Below are 21,731 nucleotides of genomic sequence, written 5' to 3' on the forward strand. Positions count from 1 at the left end.
CATTTCTCTTAATTTTTAGCACCAAACTTTAAAAAGCATCTACACCTACCGTTTTCATTAACTCCCTTTGATTGTCTGCAACCTAGATTTTTCATTCCCATTATTTTGTAATAATCACACTCCCCAGTGACCTGTCCATCAAGTCCAATTATCTTTCTTGGACCTTTGTTCTCCTTGACCTCTCTAAAACCTTTGAAAGATTAAACATTCTTTCATTCTTAAAACTGTTACTTTCTATCTCATCATAAGCATTTTCTGAAGTTCCATCTCTGAGCATTTCTTCTCCCTTCAAAATTAATGATTCACAGCTGGATGCAGTTGGCTCCCAGATTTTCATTTGCAGCCTTAATCACCCAACTGATATCTGTGGGATATTTCCATAATATCTAATCATCCCCTCAAACTTGCCATACTTGAAAGGAGAATTACCTTGTACCAGGAAGGAATTTTTCCTCCTAACTCCCCTAGGCTGTCACAGCATGTAATAGAGATTAGTTAGGAAAAACATCCCTGAAAAAACATCATATAAGCTGAGGCCTGGAGCTATATAAGAGTTAACCAGGTAACAGGGGAAGAAGAGCAGAAAACAGTATTCTGGGTTGTAGATACCATTTGTTCACTCAAATATCCTTTCATGCCTTTATCAGCAGTGTCATCTGATTAATATATGCCACATACTGTGCTAGTCTTTGGGATAGGCAGTGAGCAAGTTAAACATGGTCCTTGCCCTCATGGAGCTTATCATCTGCAAATCATTACAACTGTGTTAAGTGCTATAGAGAACAGAAAACTATGGATGAATATAACAGTGATCTTACCCTAGTCTGCGCATGTGGGCAGGAAAGAATTCCCAGAGAAAACAGCACATAAACTGAAGCCTTGAGAGTATATGAAGTGAGACAAATGACATTTATTCCACAGATAGCACTTGGAAGTTTTGAGTTGGGAAGTAGCCTAGTGGGTTCTAAGAACTGAGAAGTCAGTGCACTTGTAGCACAGTAAATTAGAGGAATAGTGATGGTAAGTGAAGCTAGAACAGGAGTCAGGAGTCAGATATCACAGGGCCTTGTGGGCCAGGGTCAGGATTCTCAAGTGTATCCTAAGAGCAACAGGAAGACATTTGACATCCCCAGGTTCAAAGCTTCAGGATCATCTAAGACACTGCTATTATCCTCACTACCCACATCCAGCTTGTCATCAAGTTGCCATCAGGTCCCATGGATTCTTCCCTTATAAAATGCCTCACATCAGTTCCTTCTACTACACTCAGGACTGTATCCCATGATTCTCAGCTCACATGTTTCAGGCTCTGCACAAATGGGCTATAAACTTGCGATCAATGAGATCAGTTTTGATCAAACTATTTTTCATATTTTGATTAATATGTAAAACTTACTTTTTCTAAAACTGACCATGTATACTGAGATGGTACTCTCTGTCAAACGGAGTATTTATTGAGTGGGTCCTGAGAAGAGTAGAGCACGGTGTTGCTGGCAGCAAATAGGTGGTCAGAAGTGTACCATAACACTGAGCTGGTCCCATAGAAAAATGTGGAAATTTTGTCTCATGAATATGTAAGAGGGCTTGGTCAAGCCAGTGAACAGTTCTTTTAAAATAGAAATACTGTATAAAGGGCAGCCAAGAAAAGCTTTCATTAATAGTGGATACTTTTGCACTTTATGCAGACATTATGAAATTATATTATACTAGAGTAGTAATTTTATTGTAATTACTGCTGTCTTATTTAATGCTTTTGAGTCTTTTCATTTTTTAGAGTATGCTGCTAAAATTATTTATGCCTGTATAACTTGGTTAATTTTAACTTTAGTTAGCTGGGGGAGAATTGCATGAATTAATAAAATCTAGTGAAATGTTTAGTAAACCTGAATGTCTTCACTGGAGACTTTATTAAAAGTTTGGCCCTTAGAGACTGGGAATTGGATAAGTTCCATAGCTGCAAATGAGTTTTGTTTCATTTGCAAGCAATGCACAATGGACATAATTAGGAAACAGGGATTTCCAGTAAAGGTGTGACAGAATGAGAAAAGAGTTTGTATTGAGGTAGCCCTTTGGTCCAGAGCCATCAATAGCAAGGAGGGCTGAGTTTATCCTTCAAGAATTGCACTTTCATTATATGAAACAAAGAGCCGTAGAAAAATCTCTCCAGCAGGCTGATAACCAATCCTTTTATTGAAAAAAACAGCAATAAGCCAATCTCAGGCAAATCACTCTAGTGCTCTGTCCCCAGATAATTTATATCAGAGGTTTATTTCATAAAGGATCTCTACACTCTTCAGCTTTAAAATGGTATGGCTTGGGCGAGTCACGTGATCAAGGCCAACATGGCCGCCGCCGCCGCTGGGAGCTGAGGTGCCGCCGCCGCCGCCGCCGGGCAGCCCTGGGGGAATCTGCCCGCATCGCCGCCCTCGCCGGCCGGGCGGCCGCGGGGCCCGGAGCGCCGGAGGCTGGGGCTGGGGCGGCACCGCGCGGTGGCCACGAGGTCCCGCTAGAGCAGCCTCCAGCAGCTATGCCGAGGGCCCGGAGCGGCCGGCGGAGCATGGGGGCCGGCGGGAGGGAGGAAGTAGACCTTCTTGCGAGTGCGAGCCAACCGGCAGACCCGACTGAATGCTCGGATTGGGAAAATGAAACGGAGGAAGCAAGCTGAAGGGCAGAGGGAAGGCTCCTGCATGGCTGAGGACGATGCCATGGACGTCGAGCATGAGAACAGCACCCGCTTTGAGGAGTATGAGTGGTGCAAGCAGAAGTGGGTCCGGGCCACCACTCTCCTGCAAGGTGGTTTCTGAGGCTCTGGCTTCGTCACGTGCAGCGGCGAAGAGAACCTGGACAGTGATGCTGACTTGGATGTGGATGGGGATGACACTCTGGAGTATGGGAAACCGCAATACACGGAGGCCGACGTCATCCCCTGCACAGGCGAGGAGCCCTGTGAAACCAAGGAGAGAGAGGCACTCCAGGGCGCAGTCCTAAATGGTGGCCCTCCCAGCACACGCATCACACCTGAGTTCTCTAAATGGGCCAGTGACGAGATGCCATCTACCAGCAACGGTGACAGCAGCAAGCAGGAGGCCATGCAGAAGACCTGCAAGAACAATCACATCGAGAAAATCACAGACAATTCAGCTGTGACCACGTTTGAGGCCCTGAAGGCTCGGGTCAGGGAACTTGAGCGGCAGCTATCCTGTGGGGACCGTTACAAATGCCTCATCTGCATGGACTCATACTCGATGCCCCTAACGTCCATCCAGTGTTGGCATGTGCACTGTGAGGAGTGCTGGCTGCGGACCCTGGGTGCCAGGAAGCTCTGCCCTCAGTGCAACACCATCACAGCACCCGGAGACCTGTGGAGAATCTACTTGTGAGCTAGCCGCCCCAGGCAGCCCTTGCCTCGAGCGCCCCACCTGCCCCACCTGTGACGTGACCACCCCCCCTTGTACACAGGTACATACTTGCACACAGGTTCCCCATGTACATACATGCACACACATGAACGCACACACACAGGACTCGAGCCAGAGTGGAGGCTGAGGCCCAGGCCCTGCCTGCTGGCTCCCACCAAGATTGGGGACCATACCTGTTCCAGGTTCCGTTCCCAGGGTGGGGCAGGGAGGTGGGGGTAGCGGGAGTAGCCAGGCAAGGCTCCTGAGATCCAGCCCCCTGCCGACTGACGGACAGACAGACATGCAAACACCAGACTGAAGCACATGTAATATAGACCGTGTATGTTTACAATGTTGTGTATAAATGGGACAACTCCTCACCCTCTACCCCGTCCCTTCCCCTTTGGTTGTATGATTTTCTTCTTTTGTTAAGAACACCTGGACGCAGTGCCTCCTTCAGGGCTGGCTGGGGGCTCGGCCCATCCACCTCTTGGGGTGCCTGCCTCTCTCTCTCCCTCTCCCGTGGTTCTCTTCCCTCTCCCATGTGCTCGGTGTTCAGCGGTGTATATTTCTTCTCCCAGACGTGGGGCACGTGCCCCAAGGGACATGATCCTCTCCTTAGTCTTAGCTCCTGGGGCTCTTCATAAGGAGTTGGGGGAAGGGGGAGGCACAGGAAATGGGAACCGAGCTGAAGCAGGGGCTGAGAGTGGGGCTGGATGAGGGTGCTCCTGGCTACCCAGCCTTCTGCAGAGAACCTTTCCTGGGATTAGACTGCTGTTCCCAGGGAAAAGTGTTGTCTCCCCTGCCCTTCTTGTGGGCCCCATGGTGTGATGCTGTGTCTGTATATTCTATACAAAGGTACTTGTCCTTTCCCTTTGTAAACTACATTTGACATGGATTAAACCAGTATAAACAGCAAAAAAAAAAAAAAAAAAAAATGGTATGGCTTCTCTAATGAAGGACCTTGAATTGCTGTTGGCTTGAATTCCTCCTGGCACCATCAAACCACAATAATTTAGTCAACAAATATTTCTTGTTCTCCTTCTCTTGCAAAATGTTGTAAGGGCTTCCAACTACAAATGAACTCAGTAACAATAACAATGGCTGCTCTTATTGAGAACTTAAGCCTTTTATAATTTAATACCACCAACAAAACCGCAAAAGACAAAGTTTCACCTTCAAGGAGGCGTTAATAATTTTCAGGGAATATACTTTCTTTATCCAAGAGAATCTTAGTATTTTCTAGTCTGAAGCTGAAAAAAAAAGCATCATCTTTATTTTTTTTTAAAAAGGCAAAAACTTTATTTAGTTTTCAGGGAAATACAAGATGCATGTAAACATAAACAAAATACAAAACAACCCAAATCTTACAGTTTAGAAGCATGCCAAGACAGAGTATTTTCTGCAGACCAAAGAATCCCATCAAAATGATAAAGGACACCTGGAAAGTGGCAGTCAAGGGTCTGGGTCCCTTCCCCAAGGACGCTGAATTTTGTGATGAGAACAATTTAAAAAAAAACCCACTATTAAAAATATTAGAAACATGGAGAGAGTTTAGCACCACGATTATATATTCTTGCCTCCTTTGTTGTAGATTAATTACCCATATAACTGTGGGTTCATTTCTGGTCCCTCTATTCTATTCCGTTGATATATGCATCTGTTTTTGTGCCAGTAGCATACTTTTTAGACTGTGGTAGCTTTATAGTATAGTTTGAAATTAGGGAGCATGATACCTCAAGCTTCATTCTTTCTCAAGATTGTTTTGACTACTTTGAATCTTTTGTGTTTCCATACAAATTTTAGAATTATTTGTTTTAGTTCTGTGAAAAAAAAGCCATTGGTATTTTGATAAGGATTGCATTGAATCTATAGATTGCCTTGGGGAGTATGATGTTTTAACAATATTAATTCTTTCAATCCATGAACATGGTATATCTTTCCATCTATTTGCATTGACTTCAATTTATGTCATCAGTGTCTCATAGTTTTCTGAGGACAGGTCTTTTACCTCTCTAGTTAGATTTATTCCTAGGTACTTTATTCTTTTTGATGAAACTGTAAGCGAGATTGTTTCCTTAATTTCTCTTAAGTTTGTTGTTAGTGTACAGAAATGCAATGGATTTCTGTGTATTAATTATGTATCCTGTAATTTTACTGAATTTATCGATCAGTTCTAGTAGTTTTTGGTGGTGTCTTGAGGATTTTTTTATGTATAGTATCATGTCACCTGCAAACAGTGACAACTTTTTTCTTTCCAATTTGGGTTTCTCTTATTTTCTTTTCTTTATTGCTGTGACTAGAACTTCCAATACCATTATGAATAAAAGTGGTGAGAATGGGCATCCTTATCTTGTTCCTGATCTTAGAGGAAATGTTTTTAGCTTTTCACCATTGAGTATGATGTTATTGTGAGCTTGTCATATATGGCCTTTGTTATGTTGAAGTAAGTTTCCTCTATACCCACTTTGTTGAAAGTTTTTATCATAAATGAATGTTGAATATTTTTTGGTATCTATTGAAATGACCATATGATTTTTCATCAATTTGTTGATGTGGTGTATCACATTGATTTGTGGATATTGAACCATACCTGCATCCCTGGGATAAATCCCACTTGATCATGGTGTATGATAATTTTAATGTATTGTTGGATTTGATGTGCTAATATTTTGTTGAGGATTTTTGTATCTGTGTTCCTTAGTGATATTGTCCTGTAATTTTCCTTTTTCGTGTGATATCTTTGTCTTATTTTGGTATCAGGGTGATGCTGGCTTCGTAGAATGAGTTTGGAAATATTCCTTTCCTTGTAATTTTTAGAATAATTTGAGAAGATATAGGTATTAACTATTCTCTAAATATTTGGTAGAATTCACCAGTGAAGGTTTCTTGTCCTAGACTTCTGTTTGTTGGGTTTTCTTGATTACTCATTCAATTTCATTACTGGTAATTGGTCAGTTCATATTTTCTATTTTGCCCTGGTTCAGTCTTGGGAGATTGTACATTTCTAGGAATTTGTACATTTTTTCTAGTTTGTCCATTTTATGACATATAATTGTTGGTAGTACTCCCTTTGTATTTCTTTGACATCAATTTTAACTTCTTTTTCATTTCTGATTTTATTGATTTGGGCCATCTCTTTTTTTTCTTGATGAATCTGGCTAAAGGTTCATCAGTTTTGTTTATATTTTCAGTGATCCAGCTCTTAGTTTCATTTGTCTCCCTTGCTGTTTTTTAAATCTCCATTTTATGTATATCTGCTCTGATCTTTATGATTTCTTCCTTCTACTAGCTTTGGGTTTTGTTTGTTCTTCTTTTTCTAGTTCCTTTTGGTGTAAGGTTAGGTTGGTTTTTTTTGAGACTTTTATGTTTCCTGAGGTGGGCTTGTATTGCTATACACTTCCCTCTTAGAACTGCTTATGCTGTTTGCCATAAATTTTGGATCTTTGTATCACCATTTACATTTTTCTTCAGGTATTTTTGAAATTTCTTCAGTGATCTATTGGTTGTGTAGTAGCATATTGTCTAGCCTCCACATGTTTGTACACTTTGCAGTTTTTTTCTTATCGATATCCTGTCTCAGCCTTGTGGTTGGAAAAGATGCGTGGTATGATTTAAGTCTTCCTAAATTTACTGAGACTTATTTTGTAGCCTAACATGTGTTCTATCCTGGAGAATGTTCCAAGTGCACTTGAAAAGAATGTGTATTCTCCTGCTTAGGGATGGAATGTTTTATATAGATTTTATTAAGTCCATTTCATCTAATGTGTTATTGAAGACCAGTGTTTCCTTACTGATTTTCTGTCTGAATGATCTGTCCATTGATTTAAGTGGGGTGTTAAAGTCCCCTACTCTTATCATATTACTATCAATTTCTCCCTTTATGTCTGCTAATGTTTGCTTTATGTATTTAGGTGCTCCTATGTTGAGTGCATATATATTTACAATTGTTATATCCTCTTATTGGATTGATCCCTTGAACATTATGTAATGTCTTTCATTGTCTGTTACAGGTTTTTTTTTAAATTTTTAAATTTTATTTAATTTATTTTTTTTATACAGCAGGTTCTTATTAGTCATCAATTTTATACACGTTAGTGTATACATGTCAATCCCAATCGCCCAATTCAGCACACCCTCACCCCCACCCCCCCGCCGCTTTCCCCCCTTGGTGTCCATACGTTTGTTCTCCACATCTGTGTCTCAATTTCTGCCTTGCAGACTGGTTCATCTGTACCATTTTTCTAGGTTCCACATATAGGTGTAAATATACGATATTTGTTTTTCTCTTTCTGACTTACTTCACTCTGTATGGCAGTCTCTAGATCCATCCACATCTCAACAAATGACCTGATTTCGTTCCTTTTTATGGCTGAGTAATATTCCATTGTATATATGTACCACAACTTCTTTATCCATTCGTCTGTTGATGGGCATTTAGGTTGCTTCCATGACCTGGCTATTGTAAATAGTGCTGCAATGAACAATCGGGTGCATGTGTCTTTTTTTTTTTTTTTTTTTAATTTTATAGCTACTTTATTTATTTATTTATTTATTTTTGGCTGTGTTGGGTCTTCGGTTCGCGCGAGGGCTTTCTCCAGTTGCGGCAAGTGGGGGCCACTCTTCATCGTGGTGCGGGGACCACTCTTCATCGCGGTGCGCGGGCCTCTCACCATCGCAGCCCCTCCCGCTGCGGGGCACAGGCTCCAGACGCGCAGGCTCAGCAGCCGTGGCCCACGGGCCCAGCCGCTCCGCGGCATGTGGGATCTTCCCAGACCAGGGCTCGAACCCGTGTCCCCTGCATTAGCAGGCAGACTCTCAACCACTGCGCCACCAGGGAAGCCCAACATGTGTCTTTTTGAATTACGGTTTTCTCTGGGTATATGCCCAGTAGTGGGATTGCTGGGTCATATGGTAATTCTATTTTTAGTTTTTTAAGGAACCTCCATATTGTTCTCCATAGTGGCTGTATCAATTTACATTCCCACCAACAGTGCAAGAGGGTTCCCTTTTCTCCACACCCTCTCCAGCATTTGTTGTTTGTAGATTTTCTGATGATGCCCATTCTAACTGGTGTGAGGTGATACCTCATTGTAGTTTTGATTTGCATTTCTCTAATAATTAGTGATGTTGAGCAGCTTTTCATGTGCTTCGTGGCCGTCTGTATGTCTTCTTTGGAGAAATGTCTATTTAGGTCTTCTGCCCATTTTTGGATTGGGGTGTTTGTTTCTTTAATATTGAGCTGAATGAGCTGTTTATATATTTTGGAGATTAATCCTTTGTCCGTTGATTCGTTTGCAAATATTTTCTCCCATTCTGAGGGTTGTCTTTTCGTCTTGTTTGTGGTTTCCTTTGCTGTGCAAAAGCTTTGAAGTTTCATTAGGTCCCATTTGTTTATTTTTGTTTTTATTTCCATTACTCTAGGAGGTGGATCAAAAAAGATTTTGCTGTGATTTATGTCAAAGAGTGTTCTTCCTATGTTTTCCTCTAAGAGTTTTATAGTGTCCAGTCTTACATTTAGGTCTCGAATCCATTTTGAGTTTATTTTTGTGTATGGTGTTAGGGAGTATTCTAATTTCATTCTTTTACATGTAGCTGTCCAGTTTTCCCAGCACCACTTATTGAAGAGACTGTCTTTTCTCCATTGTATATCTTTGCCTCCTTTGTCATAGATTAGTTGACCATAGGTGTGTGGGTTTATCTCTGGGCTTTCTATCTTGTTCCATTGATCTATGTTTCTGTTTTTGTGCCAGTACCATATTGTCTTGATGACTGTAGCTTTGTAGTATAGTCTGAAGTCAGGGAGTCTGATTCCTCCAGCTCCGTTTTTTTCCCTCAAGACTGCTTTGGCTATTCGGGGTCTTCTGTGTCTCCATACAAATTTTAAGATGATTTGTTCTAGTTCCGTAAAAAATGCCATTGGTAAATTGATAGGGATTGCATTGAATCTGTAGATTGCTTTGGGTAGTATAGTCATTTTCACAATATTGATCTTCCAATCCAAGAACATGGTATATCTCTCCATCTGTTGGTATCATCTTTAATTTCTTTCATCAGTGTCTTATTTCTGCATACAGGTCTTTTGTCTTCCTAGGTAGGTTTATTCCTAGGTATTTTATTCTTTTTGTTGCAATGGTAAATGGGAGTGTTTCCATAATTTCTCTTTCAGAATTTCATCATTAGTGTATAGGAATGCAAGAGATTTCTGTGCATTAATTTTGTATCCTGCAACTTTACCATATTCATTAATTAGCTCTAGCAGTTTTCTGGTGGCAGTTTTAGGATTCTCTATGTATAATATCATGTCATCCGCAAACAGTGAGAGTTTTACTTCTTCTTTTCCAATTTGTATTCCTTTTATTTCTCTTTCTTCTCTGATTGCCGTGGCTAAGACTTCCAGAACTATGTTGAATAATAGTGGTGAGAGTGGACATCCTTGTCTCGTTCCTGATCTTAGAGGAAATGCTTTCAGTTTTTCACCACTGAGAATGATGTTTGCTTTGGGTTTGTCATATATGGCCTTTAGTATGTTGAGGTAGGTTCCCTCTATGCCCACTTTCTGGAGAGTTTTTATCATAAATGGGTGTTGAATTTTGTCAAAAGCTTTTTCTGCATCTATTGAGATGATCATATGGTTTTTCTTCTTCAATTTGTTAATATGGTGTATCACATTGATTGATTTGCGTATATTGAAGAATCCTTGCATCCCTGGGATAAATCCCACTTGCTCGTGGTGTATGATCCTTTTAATGTGTTGTTGGATTCTGTTTGCTAGTATTTTGTTGAGGATTTTTACATCTATATTCATCAGTGATATCGGTCTGTAATTTTCTTTCTTTGTAGTGTCTTTGTCTGGTTTTGGTCTCAGGGTGATGGTGGCCTCATAGAATGAATTTGGGAGTGTGCCTTCCTCTGCAATTTTTTGGAAGAGTTTGAGAAGGAGAGGTGTTAGCTCTTGTCTAAATGTTTGATAGAATTCACCTGTGAAGCCATCTGGTCCTGGACTTTTGTTTGTTGGAAGATTTTAAATCACAGTTTCAATTTCATTGCTTGTGATTGGTCTGTTCATATTTTCTGTTTCTTCCTGGTTCAGTCTTGGAAGGTTATACCTTTCTAAGAATTTGTCCATTTCTTCCAGGTTGTCCATTTTATTGGCATAAAGTTGTTTGTAGTAGTCTCTTAGGATGCTTTGTATTTCTGCGGTGTCTGTTGTAACTTCTCCTTTTTCATTTCTGATTTTATTGATTTGAGTCCTCTCCCTCTTTTTCTTGATGAGTCTGGCTAATGGCTTATCAATTTTGTTTATCTTCTCAAAGAACCAGCTTTTAGTTTTATTGATCTTTGCTATTGTTTTCTTTGTTTCTATTTCATTTATTTCTGCTCTGATCTTTATGATTTCTTTCCTTCTGCTAACTTTGGGTATTTTTTTGTTCTTCTTTCTCTAGTTTCTTTAGGTGTAAGGTTAGATTGTTTACTTGAGATTTTTCTTGTTTCTTTAGGTAGGCTTGTATAGCTATAAACTTCCCTCTTAGAACTGCTTTTGCTGCATCCCATAGGTTTTGGGTCATCGTGTTTTCATTGTCATTTGTCTCTAGGTATTTTTTGATTTCTTCTTTGATTTCTTCAGTGATCTCTTGGTTATTTAGTAACGTATTGTTTAGCCTCCATGTGTTTGTCTTTTTTACGTTTTTTTCCCTGTAATTCATTTCTAATCTTATACCATTGTGGTCAGAAAAGATGCTTGATATGATTTCAATTTTCTTAAATTTACTGAGGCTTGATTTGTGACCCAAGATGTGATCTATCCTGGAGAATGTTCCGTGTGCACTTGAGAAGAACGTGTAATCTGCTGTTTTTGGATGGAATGTCCTATAAATATCAATTACATCTATCTGGTCTATTGTGTCATTTAAAGCTTCTGTTTCCTTATTTATTTTCATTTTGGATGATCTGTCCATTGGTGTAAGTGAGCTGTTAAAGTCCCCCATTATTATCATGTTACTGTTGATTTCCTCTTCTATAGCTGTTAGCAGTTGCCTTATGTATTGAGGTGCTCCTATGTTGGGTGCATATATATTTATAATTGTTATATCTTCTTCTTGGATTGATCCCTTGATCATTATGTAGTGTCCTTCTTTGTCTCTTGTAACATTCTTTACTTTAAAGTCTATTTTATCTGATATGAGTATAGCTACTCCAGCTTTCTTTTGATTTCCATTTGCATGGACTATCTTTTTCCATCCCCTCACTTTCAGTCTGTAGGTGTCCCTAGGTCTAAAGTGGGTCTCTTGTACACAGCATATATATGGGTCTTGTTTTTGTATCCATTCAGCAAGCCTGTGTCTTTTGGTTGGAGCATTTAATCCATTCACGTTTAAGGTAATTATCGATATGTATGCTCCTATGACCATTTTCTGAATTGTTTTGGGTTTATTTTTTTAGGTCCTTTTCTTCTCTTGTGTTTCCCTCTTAGAGTAGTTCCTTTAGCATTTGTTGTAGAGCTGGTTTGGTGGTGCTGAATTCTCTTAGCTTTTGCTTGTCTGTAAAGCTTTTGATTTCTCCATCAAATCTAAATGAGATCCTTGCCGGGTAGAGTAATCTTGGTTGTAGGTTCTTCCCTTTCATCCCTTTAAGTATATCATGCCACTCCCTTCTGGCTTGTAGAGTTTCTGCTGAGAAATCAGCTGTTAACCTTATGGGAGTTCCCTTGTATGTTATTTGTTGTTTTTCCCTTGCTGCTTTCAATAATTTTTCTTTGTCTTTAATTTTTACCATTTTGATTACTATGTGTCTCGGCGTGTTTCTCCTTGGGTTTATCCTGTATGGGACTCTCTGTACTTCCTGGACTTGGGTGGCTATTTCCTTTCCCATGTTAGGGAAGTTTTCAACTATAATCTCTTCAAATATTTTCTCTGGCCCTTTCTCTCTCTCTTCTCCTTCTGGGACCCCTATAATGCGAATGTTGTTGCGTTTAATGTTGTCCCAGAGGTCTCTTAGGCTGTCTTCATTTCTTTTCATTCTTTTTTCTTTAGTCTGTTCCACAGCAGTGAATTCCACCATTCTGTCTTCCAGGTCACTTATCCGTTCTTCTGCCTCAGTTATTCTGCTATTGATTCCTTCTAGTGTAGTTTTCATTTCAGTTATTGTATTGGTCATCTCTGTTTGTTTGTTCTTTAATTCTTCTAGGTCTTTGTTAATCATTTCTCGCATCTTCTCAATCTTTGCCTCCATTCTTATTCCGAGGTCCTGGATCATCTTCACTATCATTATTCTGAATTCTTTTTCTGGAAGGTTGCCTGTCTCCACTTCATTTAGTTGTTTTTCTGGGGTTTTTTCTTGTTCCTTCATCTGATATATAGCCCTCTGCCTTTTCATCTTGTCTATCTTTCTGTAACTGTGGGTTTTGGTCCACAGGCTGCAGGATTGTAGTTTTTCTTGCTTCTGCTGTCTGTCCTCTGGTGGTTGAGGCTATCTAAGAGGCTTGATGGGAGGCTCTGGTGGTGGGTAGAGCTGACTGTTGCTGTGGTGGACAGAGCTCCGTAACACTTTAATCCACTTGACTGTTGATGGGTGGGGCTGGGTTCCCTCCCTGTTGGTTGTTTTGCCTGAGGCAACCCAACACTGGAGCCTACCTGGGCTCTTTGGTGGCATTAATGGCAGACTCTGGGAGGGCTCACGCCAAGGAGCACTTCCCAGAACCTCCGCTGCCAGTGTCCTTATCCCCACGGTGAAACAGAGCCACCCCCCGCCTCTGCAGGATACCTTCCAACACCAGCAGGTAGGTCTGGTTCAGTCTCCCCCAGGGTCACTGCTCCTTCCCCTGGGTCCCGATGCACACACTACTTTGTGTGTGCCCTCCAAGAGTGGGGTCTCTGTTTCCCCCAGTCCTGTCAAAGTCCTGCAATCAATTCCCACTAGGCTTCAAAGTCTGATTCTCTAGGAATTCCTCCTCCCGTTGCCGGACCCCCAGGTTAGGAAGCCTGACGTGGGGCTCAGAAGCTTCACTCCAGTGGGTGGACTTCTGTGGTATAAGTGTCCTCCAGTCTGTGAGTCACCCACCCAGCAGTTATGGGATTTGATTTTACTCTGATTGCGCCCCTCCTACCATCTCACTGTGGCTTCTCCTCTGTCCTTGGACATGGGGTATCCTCCTTGGTGAGTTCCAGTGTCTTCCTCTCGATGATTGTCCAGCAGCCAGTTGTGATTCTGGTGCTCTCGCAAGAGGGAGTGAGAGCACGTCCTTCTACTCCGCCATCTTGGTTAATCCTCTCTAGGTATTTTTAAAATTTCCTCTTTGATTTCTTCAGTGATCACTTGGTTATTTAGTAACGTATTGTTTAGCCTCCATATGTTTGTGTTTTTTACATTTTTTCCTTGTAATTCATTTCTAATCTCATAGCACTGTGGTTAGAAAAAAATGCTTGATATGATTTCAATTTTCTTAAATTTACTGTGGCTTGATTTGTGACCCAAGATGTGATCTATCCTGGAGAATGTTCCGTGTGCACTTGAGAAGAAAGTGTAATCTGCTGTTTTTGGATGGAATGTCCTATAAATATCAATTAAATCTATCTGGTCTATTGTGTCATTTAAAGCTTCTGTTTCCTTATTAATTTTCTGTTTGGATGATCTGTCCATTGGTGTAAGTGAGCTGTTAAAGTCCCCCACTATTATCATGTTACTGTTGATTTCCTCTTCTATAGCTGTTAGCAGTTGCCTTATATGTATTGAGGTGCTCCTATGTTGGGTGCATATATATTTATAATTGTTATCTTCTTCTTGGATTGATCCCTTGATCATTATGTAGTGTCCTCCCTTGTCTCTTGTAACATTCTTTATTTTAAAGTCTATTTTATCTGATATGAGCATTGTTACTCCAGCTTTCTTTTGATTTCCATTTGCATGGACTATCTATTTCCATCCCCTCACTTTCAGTCTGTAGGTGTCCCTAGATCTGAAGTTGGTCTCTTGTAGACAGCCTATAGATGGGTCTTGTTTTTGTATCCATTCAGCAGGCCTGTGTCTTTTGGTTGGAGCATTTAATCCATTCACGTTTACGGTAATTATCAATATGTATGTTCCTATGACCATTTTCTTAATTGTTTTGGGTTTATTTTTTCAGGTCCTTTTCTTCTCTTGTGTTTCCCACTTAGAGAAGTTCCTTTAGCATTTGTTGTAGAGCTGGTTTGGTGGTGCTGAATTCTCTTAACTTTTGCTTGTCTGTAAAGCTTTTGATTTCTCTATCGAATCTGAATGAAATCCTTGCTGGGTAGAGTAATCTTGGTTGTAGGTTCTTCCCTTTCATCACTTCAGGTATATCATGCCAGTCCCTTCTGGTTTGTAGAGTTTCTGCTGAGAAATCAGCTGTTACCCTTATGGGAGTTCCTTGTATGTTATTTGTCATTTTTCCCTTTCTGCTTTCAATAATTTTTCTTTGTCTTAGATTTTTGCCAATTTGATTACTATGTGTCTCGGTGTGTTTCTTCTTGGGTTTATCCTGTATGGGACTCTCTACACTTCCTGGACTTGGGTGGATATTTCCTTTCCCATGTTAGGGAAGTTTTCGACTCTAATCTCCTCAAATATTTTCTCGGGTACTTTCTCTGTCTCTTCTCCTCTTGGGACCACTATAATGTGAATGTTTTTGCGCTTAATGTTGCCCCAGAGGTCTCTTAGGCTTTCTTCATTTCTTTTCATTCTTTTTTCTTTATTCTGTTCCACAGCAGTGAATTCCATCATTCTGTCTTCCAGATCACTTATCCGTTCTTCTGCCTTAGTTATTCTGCTATTGATTCCTTCTAGTGTAGTTTTCGCTTCAGTTATTGTATTGTTCATCTCTGTTTGTTCTTTAATTATTCTAGGTCTTTGTTAAACATTTCTTGCATCTTCTCAATCTTTGCCTCCATTGTTTTTCCGAGGTTCTGGATCATCTTCACTATCGTTATTCTGAATTCTTTTTCTGGAAGGTTGCCTGTCTCCACTTCATTTAGTTGTTTTTCTGGGGTTTTCATCTTGTTCCTTCATCTGGTACATAGCCCTCTGCCTTTTCATCTTGTCTATCTTTTTGTGAATGTGGTTTTTGTTCCACAGGCTGAAGGATTGTAGTTTTTCTTGCTTCTGCTGTCTGCCCTCTGGTGGATGAGGCTATCTAAGGGACTTGTGCAAGTTTCCTGATGGGAGGGACTGGTGGTGGGTAGAGCTGACTGTTGCTTTGCTGGGCAGAGCTCAGTAAAACTTTAATCTGCTTGACTGCTCATGGGTAGGGCTGGGTCCCCTCCCTGTTGGTTGTTTGGCCTGAGGCAACCCAACACTGGAACTTACCTGGACTCTTTTGTGGGGCTAATGACAGACTCTGGGAGGGCTCACACAAGGAGTACTTCCCAGAACTTCTGCTGCCAGTGACCTTGTCCCCATGGTGAGCCACAGCCACCCCCTGCCTCTGCAGGACACCCTCCAACACTAGCAAGTAGGTCTGGTTCAGTCTCCCCTGGGGTTACTGCTCCTTCCCCTGGGTCCCAGTGCGCACACTATTTTGTGTATGCCCTCCAAGAGTGGAGTCTCTGTTTCCCCTAGTCCTGTCGAAGTCCTGCAATCAAATCCCACTAGACTTCAAAGTCTGATTCTCTAGGAATTCCTCCTCCTGTTGCCGGACCCCCAGGTTAGGAAGCCTGACGTGGGTCTCAGAACCTTCACTCCAGTGAATGGACTTCTGTGGTATAAGTGTCCTCCAGTCTGTGAGTCACCCACCCACCAGTTATGGGATTTGTTTTTACTGTGATTGCGCCCCTCCTACCATCTCATTGTGGTGTCTCCTTTGTCTTTGGATGTGGGGTATCTTTTTTGGTGAGTTCCAGTGTCTTCCTGTCAATGATTGTCCAGCAGCTAGTTGTGATTCTGGTGTTCTCACAAGAGGGAGTGAGAGCACGTCCTTCTACTCTTCCATCTTGGTTCCTCTGAATGTATTTCCATTGGAATTTTTATAAGATTACACTGACTCTATAAATGGCTTTGGGTAGTACTGTATAGATATTCAAACAGTTTTAATTCTTCCAGTCTATGAACATGAGATACATTTTCATTTATCTGTGTCTTCAACTTATTTCATCAGTGTCTTATTGTTTTCAGTGTATAAACCTTTTACCTCCATGGTTAAATTTATTCTTGATTATCTTATTGTTTTCATATTATTATAAATACTATTATTCTCTTTACTTCTCTTTAAAATAGTTTGTTGTTAATGTATAGAAATGCAACTGTTTTTTGTATGCTGATTTGGTGTCCTACAACATTACTGAATTGTTGATTAGTTCTAACAGTTTATTAAGGGAATGTTTAGAAGTTTCTCTATACCAGATCATGTCATCTGCAAACAGAAAATTTTTTCTTCTTGATAAGTATAGTGAGAATCTATAGCATTTGAATCATAACCTAGTCTCTTCCTCTGCCTTCCTGATTCGGTGTGAAATGTCCACTCTACACAGGTGCAACCAAGAGCACAGAACTCCCACTGCCCTGCCCCCCATAACCCTCATAGAGGGTTATGTTACTTTTCCAGGAGGCCAGGCCTACAGCTTTCCTCATCTCCCCCAGCTATATTTTGCAGAAGCTAAGTTCTAGGTAGGTATGGTCAAGAGTTTGGGGACCACTTCTTCTACCCAGCCCCCATGCATAAGGTAGAAGTGCTGCCTTCAGCATGGCACAGCAAAAATACTGGGCCCCAATCACACTTGGCCCGCATTTGTTTGTAAGGCAGTTGTTCCAGACTGGGAGGGGCAAGCTGAGAAAACCAGAGGCTACAGCACCTACCCCATGACCTACTTCTTTAATTTTTTAATTTTTAAAATTTTATTATTTTTTATTAGTTATCTATTTTATACATATTAGTGTATATATGTCAATCCCAATCTCCCAATTCATCCCCCCCCCCCCCCCAGTGACCTGCTTCTAAAGCAGAGGTGTCACATAGAAGTGGGCAACTGTCACTCCCCCCTTGTCTGGGAGCTGAGTCTTAGAGATTTTGCCCAGGAGGAAAGAAAAGCCTTAAAACCTGAGCCCTCCAAAGGTCTTCCCAAAGGAATCGACTTTATTTGAAGAAGAATATAGAGAAATTCAATCATTGGGTACTTTCAAAAATCATGAACATTTTGGTGAAAGGAGATTTGGGGGAAATTGGTGGAATTATTGGTTAAATTTTCAGCCAGCTGGTTTGCCCTGAATAATTCACGGAGGAAAACATCAGGGAGAAGCCTGACTGGGAATAGAAAAAACCTCAAACATTGTCCTCAAAATCATCTTTCAAAGAGGCCCAAATTTAATTGGTTGTGAGTCTGAAACAACTTATTGTCAGGACATTGTCAAAAACAATGGAAAAGTCACTGGCAGTTAGTGGAGACTGACAGCTGGGAATGATCAAAGAAAGAGATAAAAGAAGCTCTACTAAAACCATGGTTATCCCAGGTGACTGTGTGCATGCTGCACCCTCTGGAGAGCAACATCAGAGGATTTACACTGAAGGGGAAACAGATTTCACAAAAAATATCCATCCAGCACTAAACAAATAAACAAGGATATAGCAAGACCCAAGGATGAGTGAGTATCCAGAGTTGCTATGATATATCATCTTAAATGCTGGGTTCTCACAACAAAAAAAATATGACACAGACAAAATGTGTGACCTATATATTAGAAAATTACCAGGGAACAAAATTGCCTGTGAGACCAATCAGATGTTGGATCTAACAGAAAAAGACTTAAAATTAACCATGATAAATAGGCTTACAGAACTAAAGGAAACCAGAATTAAATAAGTAACAGAAGGTATGATGACAATGTTGCATCAAATAGAGACTATCAATAAAGAGATAAAGTATAAAAGACAACCAAATGGAAATTCTGGAATTGAAAAGTACAATAATAGAAATAAAAATATCACTAGAGAAGCTCAACTGTAGATTTTTTCTTCCAGTTTTATTGAGATATACTTGACATATAACAATGTATAAGTTTAAGGTGTACAGCATAATGACTTGTCTTACATGCATCATGAAAACTTTATCACTGTAAGTTTAGTGAACATCTGTCATCAGATATAGATAAAAAAATTAAAGAAATAGGAAAAAATTATTTTCCTGGGATAAGAATTCCTGGGATTTACTCTCTTAATAACTTTCATATATAATGTACAGCAGTGTTCATTATATTTATCATGTTGTACATTAAATCCCTAGTTCTTTATTTTTTTTATTGAAGTATAGTTGATTTACAACACTGCGTTATTTTCATGTGTACAGCAAAGTGTTTTTTTTTCAGATATTTTTCCATTATGTGTTATTACAAGATACAAAATGTAGTTCCCTGTGCTGTACAATAAATCCTTGTTGTTTATCTATTTTATATATAGTGGTGTGTATCTCTTAACCCCCATACTCCTAATTTATCCCTCCCCCATTCACCCTTTGATAACCGTAAGTTTATTTTCTATGTCTGTGAGTCTGTTTCTGTTTCATAAATAAGTTCATTTGTGTCTTATTTTAGTTGTACATATAAGTGATATCACATGGTATTTGTCTTTCTCTTTCTGACTCACTTCACTTAGTATGATTATCTCTAGGCCCATCCATGTTGCTGTAAATGGCATTATTTCATTCTTTTTATGGTTGTGTAATATTCTATTGTGTGTGTATGTGTATATATATACACATACCACATCTTCTTTATCCATTCATCTGTTGATGGACATTAAGTTGCTTCCATGCCTTGGCTACTGTAAGTTGTGCTGTAATGAAATTTGAGGTGCATGTATCTTTTTGAATTACAGCTTTCTTCAGATATATGTCCAGGAGTGGGATGCTGGATCATATGGCAACTCTAGTTTTTTTAAGGAGCCTCCATACTGTTTTCTGTAGTGGCTGCACCAATTTACGTTCCCACCAACAGTATAGGAGGGTTCCCTTCTCTCTGCACCATCTCCAGCATTTGTAATTCGTAGACATGGCCATTCTGACTGGTGTGAGGTAGTACCTCATTGTAGTTTTTTTGTTTTGTTTTGGATAACATTTATTTATTTAATTAAAAAAATTTTATTTTATATTGGAGTATAATTGATTTCAATGTTGTGTTAGTTTCAGATGTACAGCAAATTGATTCAGCTATACATATACATATATCTATCCTTTTTCAGATTCTTTTCCTATTTAGGTTATTACAGAATATTGAGTAGAATTCTCTGTGCTACACGGTAGGTCCTTGTTGATTACTTATTTTATATATAGTAGTGTATATATGTCAATCCCAACCTCTTAATTTATCCTCGTCTGCTCACATTTCCCCTTTGGTAACCATAAGTTTGTTTTCTAAGTGTGTGAATCTATTTTGTAAATAAGTTCATTTGTATCATTTTTTTAGATTCCACATATAACTGGTATCATACAATATTTCTCTTTCTTTGTCTGACTTACTTCACTTAGAAAGATAATCTCTAGGTCCATCCATGTTGCTGCAAATGGCATTATTTCATTCTTTTTTATGGCTGAGTAGTATTCCATTGTGTATATATACTACATCTTCTTTATCCATTCATCTGTTGATAGACATTTAGGTTGCTTCCATGTCTTAGCTATTGTAAATAGTGCTGCTATGAATATTGTGGTGCATGTATCTTTTTGAATTATAGTTTTCTCCAGATATAGGCCTAGGAGTGGGATTGCTGAATCATATGGTAATTCTATTTTTAGCTGTTTAAGGAGCCTCCATACTGTTCTCCATAGTGGCTGTACCAATTTGCATCCCCACCAACAGTGTAGGAGGCTTCCCTTTTCTCTGCACCCTCTCTAGCATTTATTGTTTGTAGATTTTTGATGATGGCCATTCTGAGCAGTGTGAGGTGATACCTCATTGTAGTTTTGATTTGCATTTCTCTAATAATTAATGATGTTGAGCATCTTTCATGTGACTGTTGGCCATCTGTATGTCTTCTTTGAAGAAATGTCTATTTAGGTCTTCTGCCTATTTTTTGATTGGGTTGTTTGTGATTGAGTTGTATGAGCTGTTTGTATATTTTTGTAATTAAGCCCTTGTCAGTCACATTGTTTACAAATATTTTCTCCCAGTTTGTGCATTTTCTTTTTGTTTTGTTTATGGTTTTTCCTTTTCTGTGCAAAAGCTTATAAGGTTGACTAGGTCCCCTTTGTTTATTTTTGCTTTTATTTCTATTGCCTTGGGAGACTGATGTAAGAAAACATTGGTATGATTTGTGTCAGAGAATGTTTTGCCTATGTTCTCTTCCAGGAATTTTATGCTGTCATGTCTTATATTTAAGTATTTAAGCCATTTTGAGTTTATTTTCATGTATGGTGTGAGGGTGTGTTCTAACTTCATTGATTTACATGTGGCTGTCCTGCTTTCCCAACACCACTTGCTGAAGAGAGTGTCTTTTCTCCATTGTATATTCTTGCCTCCTTTGTTGATTAGTTGATTGTAGGTGTGTGGGTTATTTCTGGATGTCTGTTCTGTTCCATTGATCCATATTTCTGTTTTTGTGCCAATACCACGTGGTGTTGATTACTGTAGCTTTGTAGTATTGTCTGAAGTCTGGAAGGGTTATGCCTCCAGCTTTATTCTTTTTCCTCAGGATTGCTTTGGCAATTCTGGGTCTTTTGTTGTTCCATATAAATTATAGTATTATTAGTTCTAGTTCTGTGAACAATGTCATGGGTAATTTGATAGGGATTGCATTAAGTCTGTAGATTGCTTTGGGTAGTATGGCCATTTTAACAATATTAATTCTTCCACTCCAAGAGCATGGGATATATTTCCATTTCTTTAAATCATCCTCAGTTTCCTTTAGATTGTTTTATAGTTCTTAGCATATAGGTCTTTCACCTACTTGATGAGGTTTATTCAAGGATTTTTTTTGCATGCAATTTTAAAAGGGATTTATTTTTTTTTTACTTTCTCTTTCTGATATTTCATTGTTAGTGTAAAGAACTACAACAGATTTCTGTGTATTAATCTTGTATCCTGCCACCTCACTGAATTCATTTATTAGTTCTAAAAGTTTTGTGTGCAGTCATTAGGGTTTTCTAAATAGAATATTATGTGATCTGTATATAATGACAATTTTATGCCTTCCCTTCCAGTTTGGACACTTTTTATTTCTTTTTCTTGTGTTATTTCTGTGGCTAGGACTTCCAATACTATGTAGAATAGAAGTGGTAAAAGTGTGCATCCTTTTTTTGTTCCTGAATTTAGCAGGAAGGCTTTCAGCTTTTCACCATTGAGTATCATATTGGCTGTGGGTTTGTCATAAGTGGCTTTTATTATGTTGAGATATGT

General features: G+C 39.5%; 1 pseudogene; it reads left to right on the forward strand.

Annotated features, from left to right (window-relative positions):
- The first annotated feature begins 2,409 nt into the window (after positions 1-2,409).
- On the forward strand, positions 2,410-3,435 carry LOC103004711 (E3 ubiquitin-protein ligase RNF220-like; annotated as a pseudogene).
- The last annotated feature ends 18,296 nt before the right edge of the window (positions 3,436-21,731 follow it).

Source organism: Balaenoptera acutorostrata, chromosome 4 (genome assembly GCF_949987535.1).
Source record: "Balaenoptera acutorostrata chromosome 4, mBalAcu1.1, whole genome shotgun sequence".
In the NCBI taxonomy this organism is placed as follows: domain Eukaryota; kingdom Metazoa; phylum Chordata; class Mammalia; order Artiodactyla; family Balaenopteridae; genus Balaenoptera; species Balaenoptera acutorostrata.